General features: G+C 39.1%; 1 pseudogene; it reads left to right on the top strand.

Annotated features, from left to right (window-relative positions):
* Window positions 1–22,504, top strand: part of LOC139717280 (sushi domain-containing protein 4-like) — a 460,844-nt pseudogene that overhangs the window by 174,185 nt on the left and 264,155 nt on the right.

The following is a 22,504-nucleotide window of genomic DNA, read 5'->3' as shown; positions in this document are numbered from 1 at the left end:
AAAAAAAGCCTGCGCGTGCCAAGACTACTACACGTACCATTAGCACTGCTACAGGCGTCAGTCCCAGTGGGCGTGTAGTAGTCTTAGCGCACGCAGACTTTTTCTTCGATAAGCTGGAGTCGGTGTAGTGTAGTTTCTAGCCGTTTTAATTTCGTCTGTAATTCTCCGAATTGCAGCAAGCCGAATGAGAGCGCATACCCAGTGATTGCGACGCCCGAATCGTGTTTTTGTCGCAATCACTAGGTGTGCGCCCTCACTCGGCTTAGCGCAATACAGCGGGCTTCTGCACAATACACAAGCTGCAACTCAGAGAAATAAAAACGGCTAGAAATTAGACCAGGGTCGGTGACGCTTGTCGCTGTTGCGGTACTCAAATGACAGAATTGTCGCAGTTTTTACATTTATTTCATGAAGATATCATCAAAACTCCATAAAACATGCTAATGTACATGTTGCTAGAGATGTCAGCAATACAATGGGATACATTGTAAGGTGTAGTATTGTGCATGGTTACCATGGTAACGGATACCTACAGGTGATAAATAGAAAATGTAAACACGATATTATAATGTTAATTATTATGATGGGGGGGGGGGCATTTCATGAAGGAACTTGTCGGATAAAATGTCCGACAAGTTCAGAGAAATCAGCCAATCAGACTAAAGAATTTCTCAAAACTTGTCGGATATAATTGACTTGTCAGATATTTTATCCGACAAGTTCCTTCGTGAAATGCCCCCCAGAAAGAGATTTGTTTTATATACGTAAATGAATTCAATGTCTGCGCGATATGAACTCAATAAAGACTCTTATGATCTACGTTTAAAGGAATGTAAAGACGAGCAGAGAGTTATTTTGAAGAGAGGTTATTCCAGTATCGCTAGGGTCTGTATATATTATCGTGTTTTAGACGAAATTTTGTCCAAGTACGTTGAAGGTGGAACTCGTCACTTAAGCTGGAAGGATAACCATTACATTTTACCCGAACATACAAGTACAAACATCCATTAACTTATTGGCGGAAATGTATACATAAATATGCCGACGTTATAAGTGGATAGAAGTAATGTTATATATAGGAATATATGTATGTATATATATATATATATATATATATATATATATATATATATATATATGTATATATAAATAAAAATAAATGAATAAATAAATAAATAAATATATATATATATATATGTTTTCATTTTGGTTACGGTTTGATATTTTGTCATGGCATGTTTTGAATACGGAACGATAAAAAGATTTCAAGTTGAATTCCCCAATAATAAGAATATTATTATTAAGATATCGAGTAATCAAGGCAGAATACAGATTATGCAAAATGTGACCAGGAAAAAATATCTCATAAACCTATCAAGAGCACAGAAGTTTCTAGAGGTAGTATGATCTATAAATAAGTAACATGGGTTTTCCGAGATAACTCCCAACGAAAGAAAAACCTCTAAAAATTTAGTTAACTTAATCAATTTCATTTAATTCAATTTGAAGGGGAAGCGTTTAAGATCGCTACCATTGATATAGATAAAAAAAGAAAGAGAGATTTTGTGAGACAGGTAGAAGGAAAAAAGATACGGGAGCTGAAACAGTAAGAAGAGGATGGCGAGAAAAAGAACAAGAAAGGTTAGATGGTGGTAGTATTTCAATGTATGTGTGATACTTGTGATTTGATGTTATTGTGATTTCTCAATTTAACGCATCGGTATTCTTTCTTGACTTTGTGGTGGCTCTGAAAAGAGCCGTTTGTCGGCAAGTGTATTGCCTACTTCTTCAGACTGAAGAGAGCTCTGCGACACTTGGCATTGATGGCGTTGCGAAGGTCATTCTGGAACATCTGAGAGCCGAAGCAGCCGGGGAAGTCAAAGTCTGCCTGGATGAGGATGGCGCAGAATGCCAGTTTGGTGTAGAGCGATTCTTTCATCACTCGTGCCCCGTTGTATACCACCAATCCGCCGAAGAAGTTCGACTTCGCCAACTCTTGAGCTGAGTATACCACACCAAGCAGTCGAAGGACGAAGTCTTTTGCTCCCTGTGACCGATGAAATGCATCAAGGTAGGCAGACGTGGAGACGAGATGAGCAGCATCGTTGCCGCCGATCAGCACGTTGTCAGCGTCGAAGGCCTTGGCAGTTGGCTGACTCTTCTTCGACGTCTTTCCCTCAACTGCTGCCCTCAATTCCTGGATTTCCAGTTGCATCGCCCTGTTTTGCTCAATGAGCATATGCACACTGCGCACCAGCTGATCAACGGGCAGCCTGCTGAGGTCAGCTGGCCGATCTGTCTCCACAACGCTCGCCTGCTCCCCCAGGTCGCTGAACTGCTCATCGCTTGGTGGGCCCCCCAAGTCGCTGAGCTCATCCCCCAGGTCGCTGAGTTGATCATCGCTTGGTGGACTCTCGACGTCGCTAAGCTCATCGCCCAGGTCGCTAAGCTCATCGCCCAGGTCGCTAGGCTCATCGCTCAGGTCGCTAGGTTGATCTTCGACGCTGCTCGAAGGACCCGATGAAGTGACGGCTTCTTTCTTCTCTCTTCTTTCTCTTCTCTCTCGCCGGCTGCGTGCAGCTGGAGTTTCCGTCGAAATCTCTTCAGGCGGAGCTCTGTCGACGATCTTGGCCTTGTAGTGCCCGCCGTCAAGCGTGACATCTACCACCATCCCAGCCTCGAGCCTGCCTTCTTCGTTGATTTGTCTTCTGTCTATGACTTCCTCCATACCACGCCAACCTGCATGGAGCCATCTCACGGTGATTTGCTGATCCATTGATTGAAGTAACTTGCTGTCGAAAAGTGAACGAAATAGTGATGATGATGCCCTGATTGCTCCCAAATTTATACCATCGAGAAGTGACGCTCGCTCGGTGTCTCATTAATGAACTCTACCACTGATGTTGCCGATTTGAATAGAGCGCGCTGACTATGCGAGAGCGGTAGAGGATATAAGTGATTTGTAGGCGAGACAGAATACAAAGGCGGCGCTCTGACGTAATCTCTTCTTTGTTTGACCGTTGGGCGCAGGTCCCCTCAGGAGGGTCTGCGTTTTGAAGGTTGTTTCTTTGTCCTTTCAGCGGGCTACCAGAATAGATTTATTCATGAGACAGGGGGAGACGCTTCGATTCGAAATACACCAATATTGGACTCGTTTTTTTTTCCAGGAGCTAAGGAAAACAGATATGAAACGCAATCAAGAATACTCTCTTTGACAGGATACTTTTAGAATATTAAGAATTTGTTTTGGCTCTTTTTTTTTTGTTTGTGGGGGGGGGGGAGGGTGGGGGCGCTGTGGCACCATGGATAAGAATCATAACTACCAGACGTTATAGGACTCGAGTTCGATTCCCGCCTAGTGATTACGTCCTATTACGTCCAGTAACAACACTAGGGCAATAATGTCAGACACCCTTATAGCTTGAGGACTGGCAGCACCGAAGAGTCTGGTCTAAATAGAGAAGACCGTTTTACAATTATTATCATTATTACTTTTAATGTTATTATTATGATTTAAAGAGAAGTAGGATTTGTCGGGGCGATCTATAACGGGCCGTTAACGATCGATACGACACTGTACAGGCATGATTAAACCTGGAAACATTGAACTGCACTTTGCTTGAATATGATTTCATTCTGAAGCAAATAGTTTTTACACAACAATAGATATGTAATGTACTCTCAAATGAATCCACCAATGATTGAAACAATCATCTCCCTGCATTCCTACGGATTCCCACTTATCAGTTAGTAGCCATTCCCTTGAATATTTCATTAACACTTTCAAAGTATCACGAAGAAGGCTATGGGTTGAATTCTCAACTCAATCAAAACTATTTCATGCTTTATAACACCGTCAATATGCTTCTCTGCCCATGGAAAAAAATACGGGCAGTTTGTTAACATGTAGAACATGTTGTAGCACATTGTTTGACGAAACTGGAATACTGAGGATATCCTTATTAGATGTTCGGATTAGTTTCTTTTTGATAGCAGCGGAATAGTATGCGATGAAAACCAACTTATGGTTGATATGCTAGTTACCGAGTCTAATATGATACACTGTTTTATTGATTATTACAACACGTTCGAGAAATAAGGACTTACATGTACTCTTTGATTATCATAATTTTGCGATTTCCGTCCTTAACGTTAACTTTCAATATTCTATTATGTATCAAAAGGGCGTCTGCCATTTTAGACATGAAATAGTGCATGATAATCTCTTTTGGATAGTTATATCTCGACTGTAGTTTGTTTCATTCAACATATTACTTTTTTTTTACTTTCAGATACGTGCATTCTCCCAACTGTCGGGGCAAGTTTTCAAATACGATGAGTATCTTATGCTTTGAATTGCACCATGTGCTCATCTTATGCAAGAGACAAACTTCCCTTTTCTTGTAATTGGTGGACATCGTAGTGTCAATAGAATATGAGAATAATAGTTACTTCAGGTTAGAGGGGCGTATCAATTTTGAACTTTGTGTTTGAAAGGCTATTGTCTTCTTAAAGACGGTTAATGATGTTGCTCAAATCGACTGGAGCAAGCAATCTTATGATGCATGCTCGGATCTATAAAGGATTAATGGTCTGATGCTACTACATTCCCAGTAAAAAGAGACGGGACGAAAAAGACATCAGTGGTACACAGGATGTGGTTGCCTCGGCGACGCTTTCTATTGTCGGGATGGGGATAAAGATGATGGAGGTCCTTTTGTAACGTGAAGTGTTGAGCGCGTGGCTATCTTAATCTCCTGAAAGTAGCTATAGTAGAAGTCCATTTGAAAAGAAACTGCCGCGTTCTATTGAACGTTATTTCAATTGACTATTCCTGACATTATTCCTGAGACAGGGAGAGACGCCTCGATTCGAAATGCACCAATATTAATTAAGACTCATTTTTCCAGGAGCTAAGCACAACAGATGTCAAACGCAATTTAGAATACTCTCTTTGACAGGATACTTTTAGAATATTAAGAGTTTGTTTTGGTTCTTGTGTTTTTGTTTTTGTTTTTGATTGGGGTGGGGCGCTGTGGCACCATGGATAAGACTCAAAACTCCCAGACGTAGGACTCGAGTTCGATTCCCGCCCAGAGATTACGTCCTGTAACACCACAAGGGCAATAGTGTCAGACACTCTTTACAACAATTCTCCTCCCGTCCGTATAAATGAATATGTCAATGTTAACTTAAGTTTGATAGTTCACCGCCTTACACTTGAACCTAATTTGGCCATTATGCTTCATGTTTTCTTCTTAAGATGTATAAATCCAACAATGTCGATCAAATTATAAGACAGTTAGTCCTTAAGTTGTTGATGTCACTGACCATCCGAAGAGTGATGTGTATTGGAAGACGGGGTTTAAACTCTTGCTTGGTTTTGAATTGTTTTACCGCGTAAGTTGCAACATACGAACAGAGATTTTTACTGTAAAATGAGAAATGTTCGCGTGCATGATGATGTCTCGAATTTCCAGAGAACCAAAAGATTAGCATGCTAGTGGAAGTTCTTGCCTACACTATGATAATAATGCGTTTCATACCAGCAGCAATGAGAACATTTTCATGCCGTGGAGAAAATTGTCGGCTCTGGACGTGAAATTTTCAGGCTGCGAATCTCGTATTTCGCAGTGCCCTAATATCTATAAAAATCAGTAATCGCCCATGACCTATCGGGTGAAAGATTAATGAATCCATATTTAAATACATTATCGTGTTTGAGTCTTATCACAATTTCGCGGTATTTCAATTGACTATCAGACTATTCCTGACATTATTCATAAGACAGGGGGAGACGCTTCGATACGAAATGCACCAATATCAATTAAGACTCGTTTTTCCAGGAGCTATATAAGGAAAACAGATATGAAACGCAATCAAGAATACTCTCTTTGACAGGATACTGTGAAAATATTAAGAATTTGTTTTGGTTCTTGTATTTTTGCTTTTGCTTTTTTTTTAGGGGGGGGGGGGGTGCGCTGTGGCACCATGGATAAGAATCAAAACTCCCAGACGTGTAGGACTTGAGTTCGATTCCCGCCCGCAGCGATTACGTCCTATCACGTCCAGTAACAACACTAGGGTAATAATGTCAGACACTCTTATAGCTTGGGAACTGGCAGCACCGAAGATTCTGGTCTAAATAGAAAAGAACGTTTTACAATTGTTATCATTATTACTTTTATTGTTATTATTATGATTTAAAGAGCAGTAGGATTTGTCGGGGCGATCTATAACGGGCCGTTAACGATCGATACGACACTGTACAGGCATGATTGAACCTGGAAACATTGAACTGCACTTTGCTTGAATATGATTTCATTCTGAAGCAAATAGTTTTTACACAACAATAGATATGTAATGTACTCTCAAATGAATCCACCAATGATTGAAACAATCATCTCCCTGCATTCCTACGGATTCCCACTTATCAGTTAGTAGCCATTCCCTTGAATATTTCATTAACACTTTCAAAGTATCACGAAGAAGGCTATGGGCTGAATTCTCAACTCAATCAAAACGATTTCATGCTTTAACACCGTAAATATGCTTTTCTGCCCATCAGAAAAAAAAAAATGCGTGCAGTTTGTTAACATGTAGAACATGTTTGATTAGACGAAACTGGAATACGGAGGATATCCTTATTACATGTTTGGATTAGTTTCTTTTTGATAGCAGCGGAATAGTATGCAATGAAAACCAACTTATGGTTGATATGCTAGTTACCGAGTCTAATATGATATACTGTTTTATTGATTATTACAACACGTTCGATAATTACGGACTTACATGTACTCTTTGATTATCATAATTTTGCGATTTCCGTCTTTAACGTTAACTTTCAATATTCTATTATACATGAAAAGGGCGTCTGCCATTTTAGACATTAAATCGTGCATGATTATCTCTTTTGGATAGTTTATCTCGACTAGGGTTTGTTTCATTCAACTTATTACTTTTTTACTTTCACATACGTGTATTCTCCCAACTGTCGGGGCAAGTTTCCAAATACGATTGAATATCTTATGCTTTTAATTGCACCACGTGCCCATCTTATGCAAGAGACAAACTTCCCTTTTCTTGTAATTGGTGGACATCGTAGTGTCAATAGAATATGAGAATAATAGTTACTTCAGGTTAGAGGGGCGTATCAATTTTGAACTTTGTGTTTGAAAGGCTATTGTCTTCTTAAAGACGGTTAATGATGTTGCTCAAATCGACTGGAGCAAGCAATCTTATGATGCATGCTCGGATCTATAAAGGATTAATGGTCTGATGCTACTACATTCCCAGTAAAAAGAGACGGGACGAAAAAGACATCAGTGGTACACAGGATGTGGTTGCCTCGGCGACGCTTTCTATTGTCGGGATGGGGATAAAGATGATGGAGGTCCTTTTGTAACGTGAAATGTTGAGCGCGTGGCTATCTTAATCTCCTGAAAGTAGCTAGATAGTAGAAGTCCATTCAAAAAGAAACTATACCGCGTTCTATTGAAGTGTATATCCGAGAAAGCTATTCTCGCTGTGTTGAATACAGGCTGGCACAGCTGACAGCGGTATTCAAACTTTTGCTGATCACTTGATGATTTGACGATTACATGTAATAGAATACTTTAAAAGAACCCTTGGGAGTGTGACGGAATTTCGAATACAATACTCACAGTTCTCCTCCCGTCCGTAGATGAATTTTTCAGTGTTAACTTAAGTTTGACAATTATTTACTGCCTTACACTTGAACCTAATTTGGCTATTATGCTTCACCTTTTCTTCGTGAGATGTATAAATCCAACAATGTCGATCAAATTATAAGACAGTTAGTCCTTAAGTTGTTGATGTCACTGACCATCCGAAGAGTGATGTGTATTGGAAGACGAGGTTTAAACTCTTGCTTGGTTTTGAATTGTTTTACCGCGTAAGTTGCAACAAACGAACAGAGATTTTTACTGTAAAATGAGAAATGTTCGCGTGCATGATGATGTCTCGAATTTCCAGAGAACCAAAAGATTAGCATGCTAGTGGAAGTTCTTGCCTACACTATGATAATAATGCGTTTCATACCAGCAGCAATGAGAACATTTTCATGCCGTGGAGAAAATTGTCGGCTCTGGACGTGAAATTTTCAGGCTGCGAATCTCGTATTTCGCAGTGCCCTAATGTCTATAAAAATCAGTAATCGCCCATGACCTATCGGGTGAAAGATTGATGAATCCATATTTAAATACATTATCGTGTTTGAGTCTTATCACAATTTCACGGTATTTCAATTGACTATCAGACTATTCCTGACATTATTCATAAGACAGGGGGAGACGCTTCGATACGAAATGCACCAATATCAATTAAGACTCGTTTTTCCAGGAGCTATATAAGGAAAACAGATATGAAACGCAATCAAGAATACTCTCTTTGACAGGATACTGTGAAAATATTAAGAATTTGTTTTGGTTCTTGTATTTTTGCTTTTGCTTTTTTTTTTAGGGGGGGGGGGGGGGTGCGCTGTGGCACCATGGATAAGAATCAAAACTCCCAGACGTGTAGGACTTGAGTTCGATTCCCGCCCGCAGCGATTACGTCCTATCACGTCCAGTAACAACACTAGGGTAATAATGTCAGACACTCTTATATCTTGGGAACTGGCAGCACCGAAGATTCTGGTCTAAATAGAAAAGAACGTTTTACAATTGTTATCATTATTACTTTTATTGTTATTATTATGATTTAAAGAGCAGTAGGATTTGTCGGGGTGATCTATAACGGGCCGTTAACGATCGATACGACACTGTACAGGCATGATTGAACCTGGAAACATTGAACTGCACTTTGCTTGAATACGAGTTCATTCTGAAGCAAATAGTTTTTACACAACAATAGATATGTAATGTACTCTCAAATGAATCCACCAATGATTGAAACAATCATCTCCCTGCATTCCTACGGATTCCCACTTATCAGTTAGTAGCCATTCCCTTGAATATTTCATTAACACTTTCAAAGTATCACGAAGAAGGCTATGGGCTGAATTCTCAACTCAATCAAAACGATTTCATGTTTTAACACCGTAAATATGCTTCTCTGCCCATCGGAAAAAAAAAAATGCGTGCAGTTTGTTAACATGTAGAACATGTTTGATTAGACGAAACTGGAATACTAAGGATATCCTCATTACATGTTTGGATTAGTTTCTTTTTGATAGCAGCGGAATAGTATGCAATGAAAACCAACTTATGGTTGATATGCTAGTTACCGAGTCTAATATGATACACTGTTTTATTGATTATTACAACACGTTCGATAATTGCGGACTTACATGTACTCTTTGATTATCATAATTTTGCGATTTCCGTCTTTAACGTTAACTTTCAATATTCTATTCTACATGAAAAGGGCGTCTGCCATTTTAGACATTAAATCGTGCATGATTATCTCTTTTGGATAGTTTATCTCGACTAGGGTTTGTTTCATTCAACATATTACTTTTTTTTACTTTCAGATACGTACATTCTCCCAACTGTCGGGGCAAGTTTCCAAATACGATTGAATATCTTATGCTTTTAATTGCACCACGTGCCCATCTTATGCAAGAGACAAACTTCCCTTTTCTTGTAATTGGTGGACATCGTAGTGTCAATAGAATATGAGAATAATAGTTACGTCAGGTTAGAGGGGCGTATCAATTTTGAACTTTGTGTTTGAAAGGCTATTGTCTTCTTAAAGACGGTTAATGATGTTGCTCAAATCGACTGGAGCAAGCAATCTTATGATGCATGCTCGGATCTATAAAGGCTTAATGGTCTGATGCTACTACATTCCCAGTAAAAAGAGACGGGACGAAAAAGACATCAGTGATACACAGGATGTGGTTGCCTCGGCGACGCTTTCTATTGTCGGGATGGGGATAAAGATGATGGAGGTCCTTTTGTAACATGAAATGTTGAGCGCGTGGCTATCTTAATCTCCTGAAAGTAGCTAGATAGTAGAAGTCCATTCAAAAAGAAACTATACCGCGTTCTATTGAAGTGTATATCCGAGAAAGCTATTCTCGCTGTGTTGAATACAGGCTGGCACAGCTGACAGCGGTATTCAAACTTTTGCTGATCACTTGATGATTTGACGATTACATGTAATAGAATACTTTAAAAGAACCCTTGGGAGTGTGACGGAATTTCGAATACAATACTAACAGTTTTCCTCCCGTCCGTAGATGATTTTTTCAATGTTAACTTAAGTTTGACAATTATTTACTGCCTTACACTTGAACCTAATTTGGCGATTATGCTTCACGTTTTCTTCGTAAGATGTATAAATCCAACAATGTCGATCAAATTATAAGACAGTTAGTCCTTAAGTTGTTAATGTCACTGACCATCCGAAGAGTGATGTGTATTGGAAGACGAGGTTTAAACTCTTGCTTGGTTTTGAATTGTTTTACCGCGTAAGTTGCAACATACGAACAGAGATTTTTACTGTAAAATGAGAAATGTTCGCGTGCATGACGATGTCTCGAATTTCCAGAGAGCCAAAAGATTAGCATGCTAGTGGAAGTTCTTGCCTACACTATGATAATAATGCGTTCCATACCAGCAGCAATGAGAACATTTTCATGCCGTGGAGAAAATTGTCGGCTCTGGACGTGAAATTTTCAGGCTGCGAATCTCGTATTTCGCAGTGCCCTAATGTCTATAAAAATCAGTAATCGCCCATGACCTATCGGGTGAAAGATTAATGAATCCATATTTAAATACAATATCGTTTTTGAATCTTATCACAATTTGACGGTATTTCCATTGACTATTCCTGACACCTCATGATATTTTCATGAACAAAATATTACATAGAAGAGGGGACAAGAATAAATAAAGGCAAATTGCCTTTTGAAGTCATTACAAACACACCTTGTTTCAGTAATTTATTTAGTATAATGTATAACCTTTGGACTAACGATACACTCAGTTGGCGATGTTTGAATTAAATTCTGATATCAAAATCAGTATTGATACATTGGCCTCCATTTGCAATCTAACGAAACTTGAGTAACGAGGTCATGTAGATGAAACGTTCTGTACTTTCCTATAAGCATTTCTGAAATACGACTAAAATAATTTACATATCCTTTTCAGAAGTGAAGACAGTGTATCGATAATAATTTGATGAGATCATACAACATGTAAAGGGGGAAGCGATTGACCATGTTTTCTTGATGATCTACGAGATTATACATTGCACAACATTGGCTGATATGGATGGATATAAAACAAACATATGTAGTTTACGATGGCAATTAAAGAGAGATGGGCTCCGCCAAAATGGGTCAAATGTCGCAGAAAATAAAAATTTTAGTTTTACTGGCTACACGTGAATTCTACAGATTCTCAGCTTTCAGTGTTATCAAATACAGTTTATTGCTGCATCCCTATAAATCTTAAACACGAGCATAAACTTCGCTAGTGATTTCAGTAAATTTTTCTTAAAGACGGAGAAATCCGCTGTAGCTCACAACCTGTGTCTTTCCTCAGACGACTCAACAATACAGTAGCACTGGTGAGTGATGGCTTTGCGCTCCATCGCACAAACTGCCGCAAAAGGCGATGGGTGTGCGAGGTAATTGTCCAAGGAAAGGGCAGGTCTGCTATAACGATTCTGACCAATACGACAACCCGACTGTAAGCTTCTCATCGTTTCCCCTCACCTTCCAGATCTGTACAGCCCACCGTCTTGCATGGTGTAATTAACAAAGCTTAAGATTTATTATTAAAGGACAAGTCCACCTTCATATACATGTGGATTGAGTGAATGTAGCTATATTAGTAGAACACATCAGTGAAAGTTTGGGGAAAATCGGACAATCCATTCAAAAGTTATGAATTTTTAAAGTATCTGCGTAGTCACTGCTGGATGAGAAGACTACTATAGTTTATGATGTCATATGCGTACAACCATATAAAGAAAATAAAAAGAGAATTTCACAAAACTTTACTTTTTGAATTAAGTGAACATTTCTTTGACTTGTTACTGACATATGTTAAGGGTAATATTATTCCCCCTGCCTTCTGAAAGAGAGAAATCAAGTGTTATTTTGTTATGCGAGAAAAGTGAGAATATGTTGAATTTTCTTTATTCTTTCTTTATATTGTTGTACTCATGTGACATCACAAGCTATAGTAGTCTTCTCATCCAGCCTTCAGTGAGCAGAAACTTCAAAAATTCATAACTTTTGAACGGATTGTCCGATTTTCCTCAAACTCTCAATGATGTGCTCTACTAATATTGCTGCATTCACTCAAGCCACATGTCTATGAAGGTGAACTTGTCCTTTAATTTTACCCATGCCCTACCAAAAAAAAAAAAAGATCAACATCAATGGAATGCATTGCCAAGAGTTATAAAAATCCCATTTCTCTTGCGTAATAATTATGTCTCAGAAGTGTGTTTAATTGTTCGGTTGTGCCTCGCTTTATGATTACAATAATATGTATGTTCAACCATTTCTTTTCCGTCACCTTGAAAAGGAAGCCAAAATTCAAGCAAAGAAGTCAAGTTTTCTTCAATGAGAGGCAATCATTAAGATACAGTCATTCCAAAAAAAAAAAGAAAGTATGATTACTTTTGCTCTAGAGAATGATATCCATTATCATGTATCAGACACTGTATAGAGCGGATTAGATTTTCTGAAAGTCTGTACACTTATCTCGAAGCTTGGATAGAGTGCGATGTATATTAATTTGCCAACTGTTTACCGATATTATAGGCCCCATTCCGCATTTAAACTGTCGACATATTTTCGTGGTCCAAGTCAGATAATGGACAGCGTGATATTTAAAACCAAAATAAAAAACATTTTCATTTGAAGAAATATAGAGACGAACAGCTAGCTAGTTTGAAGAGAGGTAATTTCAGTATCGATCGGGCCAGTATTGCTAATCGAAATATTATCGATTATCGATTAACGAAAATTGTTTAAGTAGGTGAAAGGTGAAACGCGTCAGTTTGGCTGGGAGGATAACCATGAAACAATCCCCCCCCCCCCCCCCCCGAACATATAAGTAGAACCATCCGTTAACTTCTTCGTGCTGGATTGGTTTGTTCATTAGAGAGAGAAAAACTGTTATAGAGTGGAGGATAACATTCACATAACGTGCGGAATCATTTACTATTGTATAAACGAAAAATGTGAACAGGACATAATGTTAATTATTATGATCAGAAAGAGATTTGTTTTATACGTAAATGAATTCAATGTCTGCACGGTATGTACTCAATAAAGACTCTTATAATCTACGTTTGAAGGAATGTAAAGACGAGTAGAGAGTTATTTTGAAGAGAGATATTCCAGTATCGCTAGGGTCTGTATATATTATCGTGTTTTAGACGAAATTTTGATCAAGTACGTTGAAGGTGGAACTCGTCACTTAAGCTGGTAGGATAACCATTTTATTTTTCCCTAACATACAAGTAGAAACATCCATTAACTTATTGGCGGAAAGGTATACATGAATATGCCAACGTTATAAGTGGATAGAAGTAATGTTATATATATATATATATACATATATATATATATATATATATATATATATATATATGTTTTTTTATTTTGGGTACGGTTTGATATTTTGTCATGGCATGTTTTGAATACTGAACGATAAAAAGATTTCAAGTTGCATTCCCCAATGACAAGAATATCATTATTAAGATATCGAGTAATCAAGGCAGAATACAGATTATGCAAAATGTGACCAGGAAAGACATATCTCATAAACCTATCAAGAGCACAGAAGTTTCTAGAGGTAGTATGATCTATAAATAAGTAACATGGGTTTTCCGAGATAACTCCCAACGAAAGAAAAACCTCTAAAAATTTAGTTAACTTAATCAATTTCATTTAATTCAATTTGAAGGGGAAGCGTTTAAGATCGCTACCATTGATATAGATAAAAAAAGAAAGAGAGATTTTGTGAGACAGGTAGAAGGAAAAAAGATACGGGAGCTGAAACAGTAAGAAGAGGATGGCGAGAAAAAGAACAAGAAAGGTTAGATGGTGGTAGTATTTCAATGTATGTGTGATACTTGTGATTTGATGTTATTGTGATTTCTCAATTTAACGCATCGGTATTCTTTCTTGACTTTGTGGTGGCTCTGAAAAGAGCCGTTTGTCGGCAAGTGTATTGCCTACTTCTTCAGACTGAAGAGAGCTCTGCGACACTTGGCATTGATGGCGTTGCGAAGGTCATTCTGGAACATCTGAGAGCCGAAGCAGCCGGGGAAGTCAAAGTCTGCCTGGATGAGGATGGCGCGGAATGCCAGTTTGGTGTAGAGCGATTCTTTCATCACTCGTGCCCCGTTGTATACCACCAATCCGCCGAAGAAGTTCGACTTCGCCAACTCTTGAGCTGAGTATACCACACCAAGCAGTCGAAGGACGAAGTCTTTTGCTCCCTGTGACCGATGAAATGCATCAAGGTAGGCAGACGTGGAGACGAGATGAGCAGCATCGTTGCCGCCGATCAGCACGTTGTCAGCGTCGAAGGCCTTGGCAGTTGGCTGACTCTTCTTCGACGTCTTTCCCTCAACTGCTGCCCTCAATTCCTGGATTTCCAGTTGCATCGCCCTGTTTTGCTCAATGAGCATATGCACACTGCGCACCAGCTGATCAACGGGCAGCCTGCTGAGGTCAGCTGGCCGATCTGTCTCCACGACGCTCGCCTGCTCCCCCAGGTCGCTGACCTGCTCATCGCTTGGTGGGCCCCCCAAGTCGCTGAGCTCATCCCCCAGGTCGCTGAGTTGATCATCGCTTGGTGGACCCTCGACGTCGCTAAGCTCATCGCCCAGGTCGCTAAGCTCATCGCCCAGGTCGCTAGGCTCATCGCCCAGGTCGCTAGGTTGATCTTCGACGCTGCTCGAAGGACCCGATGAAGTGACGGCTTCTTTCTTCTCTCTTCTTTCTCTTCTCTCTCGCCGGCTGCGTGCAGCTGGAGTTTCCGTCGAAATCTCTTCAGGCGGAGCTCTGTCGACGATCTTGGCCTTGTAGTGCCCGCCGTCAAGCGTGACATCTACCACCATCCCAGCCTCGAGCCTGCCTTCTTCGTTGATTTGTCTTCTGTCTATGACTTCCTCCATACCACGCCAACCTGCATGGAGCCATCTCACGGTGATTTGCTGATCCATTGATTGAAGTAACTTGCTGTCGAAAAGTGAACGAAATAGTGATGATGATGCGTTGATTGCTCCCAAATTTATACCATCGAGAAGTGACGCCCGCCAGGTGTCTCATTAATGAACTCTACCACTGATGTTGCCGACTTGAATGGAGCGTGCTGACTATACGAGAGCGGTAGAGGATAGAAGTGATTTGTAGGCGAGACAGAATACAAAGGCGGCGCTCTGACGTAATCTCTTCTTTGTTTGACCGTTGGGCGCAGGTCCCCTTGGGAGGGTCTGCGTTTTGAAGGTTGTTTCTTTGTCCTTTCAGCGGGCTACCAGAATAGATTTATTCATAAGACAGGGGGAGACGCTTCGATTCGAAATGCACCAATATTGGACTCGTTTTTTTCCAGGAGCTAAGGAAAACAGATATGAAACGCAATCAACAATACTCTCTTTGACAGGATACTTTTAGAATATTGAGAATTTGTTTTGGCTCTTTTTTATTTTGGGGGGGGGGGGGGCGCTGTGGCACCATGGATAAGAATCATAACTACCAGACGTTATAGGACTCGAGTTCGATTCCCGCCCAGTGATTACGTCCTATTACGTCCAGTAACAACACCAGGGCAATAATGTCAGACACCCTATAGCTTCAGGACTGGCAGCACCGAAGAGTCTGGTCTAAATAGAGAAGACCGTTTTACAATTATTATCATTATTACTTTTAATGTTATTATGATGATTTAAAGAGAAGTAGGATTTGTCGGGCGATCTATAACGTGCCGTTAACGATCGATACGACACTGTACAGGCATGATTGAACCTGGAAACATTGAATATGATTTCATTCTGAAGCAAATAGTTTTTACACAGCAATAGATATGTAATGTACTCTCAAATGAATCCACCAATGATTGAAACAATCATCCCCCTGCATTCCTACGGATTCCCACTTATCAGTTAGTAGTCATTCCCTTGAATATTTCATTAACACTTTCAAAGTATCACGAAGAAGGCTATGGGCTGAATTCTCATCTCAATCAAAACTATTTCATGCTTTAACACCGTGAATATGCTTCTCTGCCCATGGAAAAAAATACGGGCAGTTTGTTAACATGTTGAACATGTTGTAGCACATTGATTGACGAAACTGGAATAATGAGGATGTACTTTTTACATGTCTGGATTAGTTTCTTGTTGATAGCAGCGGAATAGTATGCAATGAAAGCCAACTTATGGTTGATATGTTAGTTGCCGAGTCTAATATGATACAGTTTTATTGATTGTTACAACACATTCAAGAAATAAGGACTTACATGTACTCTTTGATTATCATAATTTTGCGATTTCCGTCTTTAACGTTAACTTTCAATATTCTATTATGTATTAAAACGGCGTCGGCAATTTTAGACATGAAATCGTGCATGATAATCTCCTTTGGATAGTTTATATCGACTATTGTTTGTTTCATTCAACATTCACTTTGTATTATTATTTTTTTTCACCTTCAGATACGTGCATTCTTTCAACTGTCGGGGCAAGTTTCCAAATACGATTGAGTATCTTATGCGTTCAATTACACCATATGCCCATTTTATGCAAGAGCCGAACTTCCCTTTTCTTGTACTTGGTGGACATCGAAGTGTAAATAGAATTATGAGAATAATAGTTATTTCAGGTTAGAGGGGCGCATCAATTTTGAAATTTGTGTTTGAAGGGCTATTGTTTTCTTAAAGACGGTTAATGATGTTGCTCAAATCGACTGGAGCAAGCAATCTTATGATGCATGCTCGGATCTATAAAGGCTTAATGGTCTGATGCTACTACATTCCCAGTAAAAAGAGACGGGACGAAAAAGACATCAGTGGTACACAGGATGTGGTTGCCTCGGCGACGCTTTCTATTGTCGGGATGGGGATAAAGATGATGGAGGTCCTTTTGTAACGTGAAATGTTGAGCGCGTGGCTATCTTAATCTCCTGAAAGTAGCTAGATAGTAGAAGTCCATTCAAAAAGAAACTATACCGCGTTCTATTGAAGTGTATATCCGAGAAAGCTATTCTCGCTGTGTTGAATACAGGCTGGCACAGCTGACAGCGGTATTCAAACTTTTGCTGATCACTTGATGATTTGACGATTACATGTAATAGAATATTTTAAATGAACCCTTGGGAGTGTGACGGAATTTCGAATACGATACTAACAATCCGTAGATGAATAAGTTTGACAATTATTTACTGCCTTATACTTGAACCTAATTTGGCGATTATGCTTCACCTTTTCTTCGTAAGATGTATAAATCCAACAATGTCGATCAAATTATAAGACAGTTAGTCCTTAAGTTGTTGATGTCACTGACCATCCGAAGAGTGATGTGTATTGGAAGACGAGGTTTAAACTCTTGCTTGGTTTTGAATTGTTTTACCGCGTAAGTTGCAACAAACGAACAGAGGTTCTTACTCTAAAACGAGAAATGTTCGCGTGCATGATAATGTCGCGAATTTCCCGAGAACCAAGAGATTAGCATGCACGTGGAAGTCCTTTCCTACACTTTATGCATTTCGCGGCAATAAGCAAAGTTTTCATGCCGCGGAGAAAATTGTCGGCTCCGGTCGTGAAATTTTCAGGCTGCGAATCAGTCGTATTTCTCATTTCACACAAATTTGTTTTGTGGGGGGGGGGGGGGGTGTCGGGGGCAAGGGCCCTGTGGTACCATGGATAAGAATTACGACTCGAAGTCGAAGGACTCGGGTTCGAATCTCGCCAAGCGATTAGGTCCTTTATATGTCCTTTAGCAAAGCTAGGGTAATAATATCAGGCCCTCTGAAATCTACGGCCCTGACAGCACCAAAGAGGCTTCTCTAAATACAGAGAATTCGTTTTTGCAATTACTGCATATTATCATATTATTATTACTATTATCATTTCATTGTTATTAATATGATTTAAAGAGAAGTCTGATTTAAAATGGCTAAGATATCGAAAAGCAATTTCTATAAAAGAATGTACCCCCTTTTACAAGGATCGCTTTTTTGACTTTGATTTTGGATACCCCAGCCATTTCTGTCTAGATCTTCATCAAGTAAACTCAGAAATGTGTGATCTATAACGTTTCATTAACTCTTTCAAAGTATCTCGAGAAAGACTAATAGCTGAATCCTCATCTCAGCCAATACTTTTTCATGCTTAACACCGTGAATAGGCTTCTCTGCCCATCGAAAAAAAAAATGCGGGCAGTTCATTAACAAGTCATGTAGAACATGTTGTAGCACATTGATTACACGAAACTGGAATACTGAGGCTGTAATTTTTACATGTTTGGATTAGTTTTCTTTTTGATAGCAGCGGAATAGTATGCAATGAACGTAATGAAAGTCAATTATGGTTGATACATAGTTACCGAGTCTAATATGATACACTGTTATTGCAACACGTTTAAGAAAATAAAGGACTAACATGTACTCTTTGATTATCATAATTCTGCGATGTCCGTCTTTAACGTTAACTTTCAATACTCTATTATGTATCAAAAGGGCGTCTGCCATTTTAGACATTAAATCGTGCATGATAATCTCTTTTGGATAATTTATCTCGACTAGGGTTTGTTCCCTTCAACTTATTACTTTTTTTTACTGTCAGTTACGTGCATTCCCCCAACTGTCGGGGCAAGTTTTCACATACGATTGAGTATCTTATGCTTTTAATTTCACCATTTGCCCATTTTATGCAAGAGCCAAACTTCCCTTTTCTTGTACTTGGTGGACATCGTAGTGTCAATAGAATTATTAGAATAATGGTTACGTCAGGTTAGAGGGGCGCATCAATTTTGAACTTTGTGTTTGAAAGGCTATTGTCTTCTTAAAGACGGTTAATGATGTTGCTCAAATCGACTGGAGCAAGCAATCTTATGATGCATGCTCGGATCTATAAAGGATTAATGGTCTGATGCTACTACATTCCCAGTAAAAAGAGACGGGACGAAAAAGACATCAGTGGTACACAGGATGTGGTTGCCTCGGCGACGCTTTCTATTGTCGGGATGGGGATAAAGATGATGGAGGTCCTTTTGTAACGTGAAATGTTGAGCGCGTGGCTATCTTAATCTCCTGAAAGTAGCTAGATAGTAAGTCCATTCAAAAAGAGACTGCCGCATTCTATTGAACTGTATATCCGAGAAAGCTATTCTTTGTGTTGACGACACTCAACCAAGAATACTCTTTTTGACAGGATACTTTTAAAATATCAAGAATTGCAAATCTTCACTATTGCAGAGATGAACCATATGAACGGTTTTATGCCAATTCGCATATTTTTGTTTTTGGTATTTTATTTCTGATGGGGTGGGGGGGGGGGGGGGGGGGTGATGGGGGCACTGTGGCACCAAGACCCGAATTCGATCCCCGCACAGCGATTACGTCCTATTTCGTCCTATGGCAACGATAGGGCAATAATGTCAGGCACTCTGATCAGTGGCGGATCCGGAGGGGGCGCAACCGGCGCACGCCCCCTTTATTTTTCATAAAAAAAACAAAAAAAATAAAAAGAAAAGCAATGAAATGAAACCCGGAAGTGGCACCAGAAATATAAGTCACCCCCCTTTACAGAATTCCTGGATCCACCCCTGCTGATTGCTATAGCACTGACAGCACCGAAGAGTCTACATGTTTAATAGAGAAGACCTTTTTACATTTATTATCATTTTTATTGTTAATGTTATCATAATGATTAAGAAAAATAAGAATTACATAGATATCCCACACGACAGAGTGATATGTTTCTTATACCGAAAATCAGGTTACGATTATTACATAATACTTTTATTTACAGTGGCCTCAAATTATGGAATTCTTTAGATTGCAAATTACGACGAACTGCTGGTGGCGTACATTCAAACGTAAGCTTCAAAATATAAACGTTTTTCGCAGTATTCTGGTGATAATACGAAATAACTTGATTTAGCTGATGATTTGAAATGATGGATATTGATATAGATTATTCAGCATGATTGTAGAGCAGGTCTAAACATGGCTTTATTTTACTATTTTCTTTCATTATTCTGTCCTCTTGCAGCTGCAGGTACAATCGTTTATATAGCTGTCTCTATGACGGTCTTAAGTTGGTGATTTCTCCTCTTCCTCTTTCTCATTCTCTTCTCCTTGTTCCGTGTGTGAGAGTGCACGCACGCTTGTCCAGGTGTACATGCGCGCGTGCAGTGTGTGTGTGTGTGAGTGCTGTGTTGATGTTCTTTCAGGGAACCTAATCCTACAAGCATCTGCTCCTATGTAGGGTCCCTTCACACACAAGTTTATCTATCCGTCATGAACGACTACCTTTGAGAATAAATTTCAATTGATTTGTTCTATATGTAAATACATATACTGAACTCATAACTTATAATTGATGTGTCACTTTACATTGTCATTGACGGATGTCAATACTAACAGTTTCTTTTCGATAGCAGCGGAATGTAGTATGTAATGAAAGCTGACTAATGTATGAGTTTTTATACGATACACTGCCATTGATTATTGTAAATCGCTTGAAGAAACAAGGATTTACATGATTGTAATCTTTGATTACGATAATTTTGCGATTTTCGTCGTTAACGTTAACTTTCAATATATCTATTAATATGTATTAAAACGGCGTGGGCCATTCTAGCTATGAAACAGAGTATCATAATTTATGGTGCTTAGATATTCTCGACAATGGTTTGTTTCATTAAACATATCAAAATTGTTTTACTTTTAATTACATACATTCTATCAAATTTTGGGGCAAGTTTACAATGTGAATGAGTGTCTTATGCTTTGAATATTTGCACCATGTGGCCATTTTTATGCAAGAGCAAAACTCTTCTTTTCTTGTACTTGGTAGACACCATGCGTCTATAGAATATGAGAATAATAGTTACTTCACGCTAGAGGGGCGTATCAATTTTGAACTTCGTGTTTGAAAGGCTTTTGTCATCTTAAAGACGACTAATGATGTAGCTCAAATCGACTGGAGCAAGCCCTCTTACGATGCATGCTCGGATCTATAAAGACTTTATGGTCTACTGCTCCGATATTCCCAAAAGAGACGGGACGAAAAAACATCAGTACACATGGATGTGGTTGCTTAGGCGACGCTTTGTATTGTCGGGATGGGGATAAAGATGACAGAGGTCCTTTTATAACGTTAAATGTTGAGTGCGTGGCAATTTTAATCTCCCGAAAGTAGGTAGATAGTAGAAGTCCATTCAAAAGGAAACTGCCGCGTTCTATTGAACTGTATATCCGAGTAAGCTGTTCTTGCTGTGTTGACTTAAGCTGACACAGCTGACAGCAGTATTCTTACTGTTGCTGATCACTTGTTGATTTGACGATTATTATACCTTTTACGAGAAAAAAAATAGCAAACAAACAAAGCAAAGCAAAAACAAAAAACGAACGAATGTTGCTAGCCAAATAACTGAACAGTTCGTAAACTGAAGTTCCTTCAAACTTTTAAAGATTAATACCCGTTCAGTTTTCATGAACGTGAAATTGTCAGGATTTTGCTGTCTAACTGGGTAATGGCTGCATCACAAACTTGCAGTGAATTTGTCTCGGCAGACAAGATCTTTCATATATTTCTGTGATTTAGTTTTTAATCAAGTGATTAATCAATCCCTTTCTACAGTTCAGTAATCATATTTCACCACTGTTCGATATTTCTACTATGGGTCCAAAGAAAGGCTATAGAAGCATGATGTGTTGCTTTAATATATAATCATGATCTTCGCGTTGATTCCTTAAAGGGATGGTACAGTATTGGTGGAGATGAAAATTGGGCTATTACTTTTTTGTGAGATACCAAGAAAACGCTTATGAAATAGTACAGAGCATACCATTTTAAGAGGAATTCAAAGTTTATATGATGAAAATCGGGTTTAGAATAGCTGAAACATCCAAGAACAAAGTAAAACAAAACGATCGTAATAAAATGTGGGTCCCACACTTTATTAGGATCACTCTGTTTTGGATATCTCAGCCATTTCAAAATCAATTTTCATCAAATAAATGTTGAAATCCTCATGGAATTACATGCTCCATCATATTTCATAAGAGGTTTCTCAATATGTCACCAAAAAATGATAAAAACCTGAAGTTAAGTCTCAACCAAAACTATATGATCCCTTTAAACTCAACGAGCTAGTTCCTTGATCGATATTTCCAGGCTATCTATACACGCTGTTTATTCCAGTGCGCGCATTCTTTCGTCTGGCACCTGGTTTTGTGGCAATTTCCACGGAGGGAGAGGGGGTGGGGTGTCAAATTTCTCGTAAGAGTAAGACCAGAGACTGCATACACAATATTTTCGTTTCCCATTTGTTGGTA

This window comes from Diadema antillarum, unplaced genomic scaffold (genome assembly GCF_040938485.1).
Source record: "Diadema antillarum isolate AM-2024a unplaced genomic scaffold, OU_Dant_1.0 scf00000074, whole genome shotgun sequence".
Lineage (NCBI taxonomy): Eukaryota > Metazoa > Echinodermata > Echinoidea > Diadematoida > Diadematidae > Diadema > Diadema antillarum.
The sequence above is the reverse complement of the archived record's forward strand: the minus strand, read 5'-3'. Positions and strand labels throughout refer to the sequence as shown.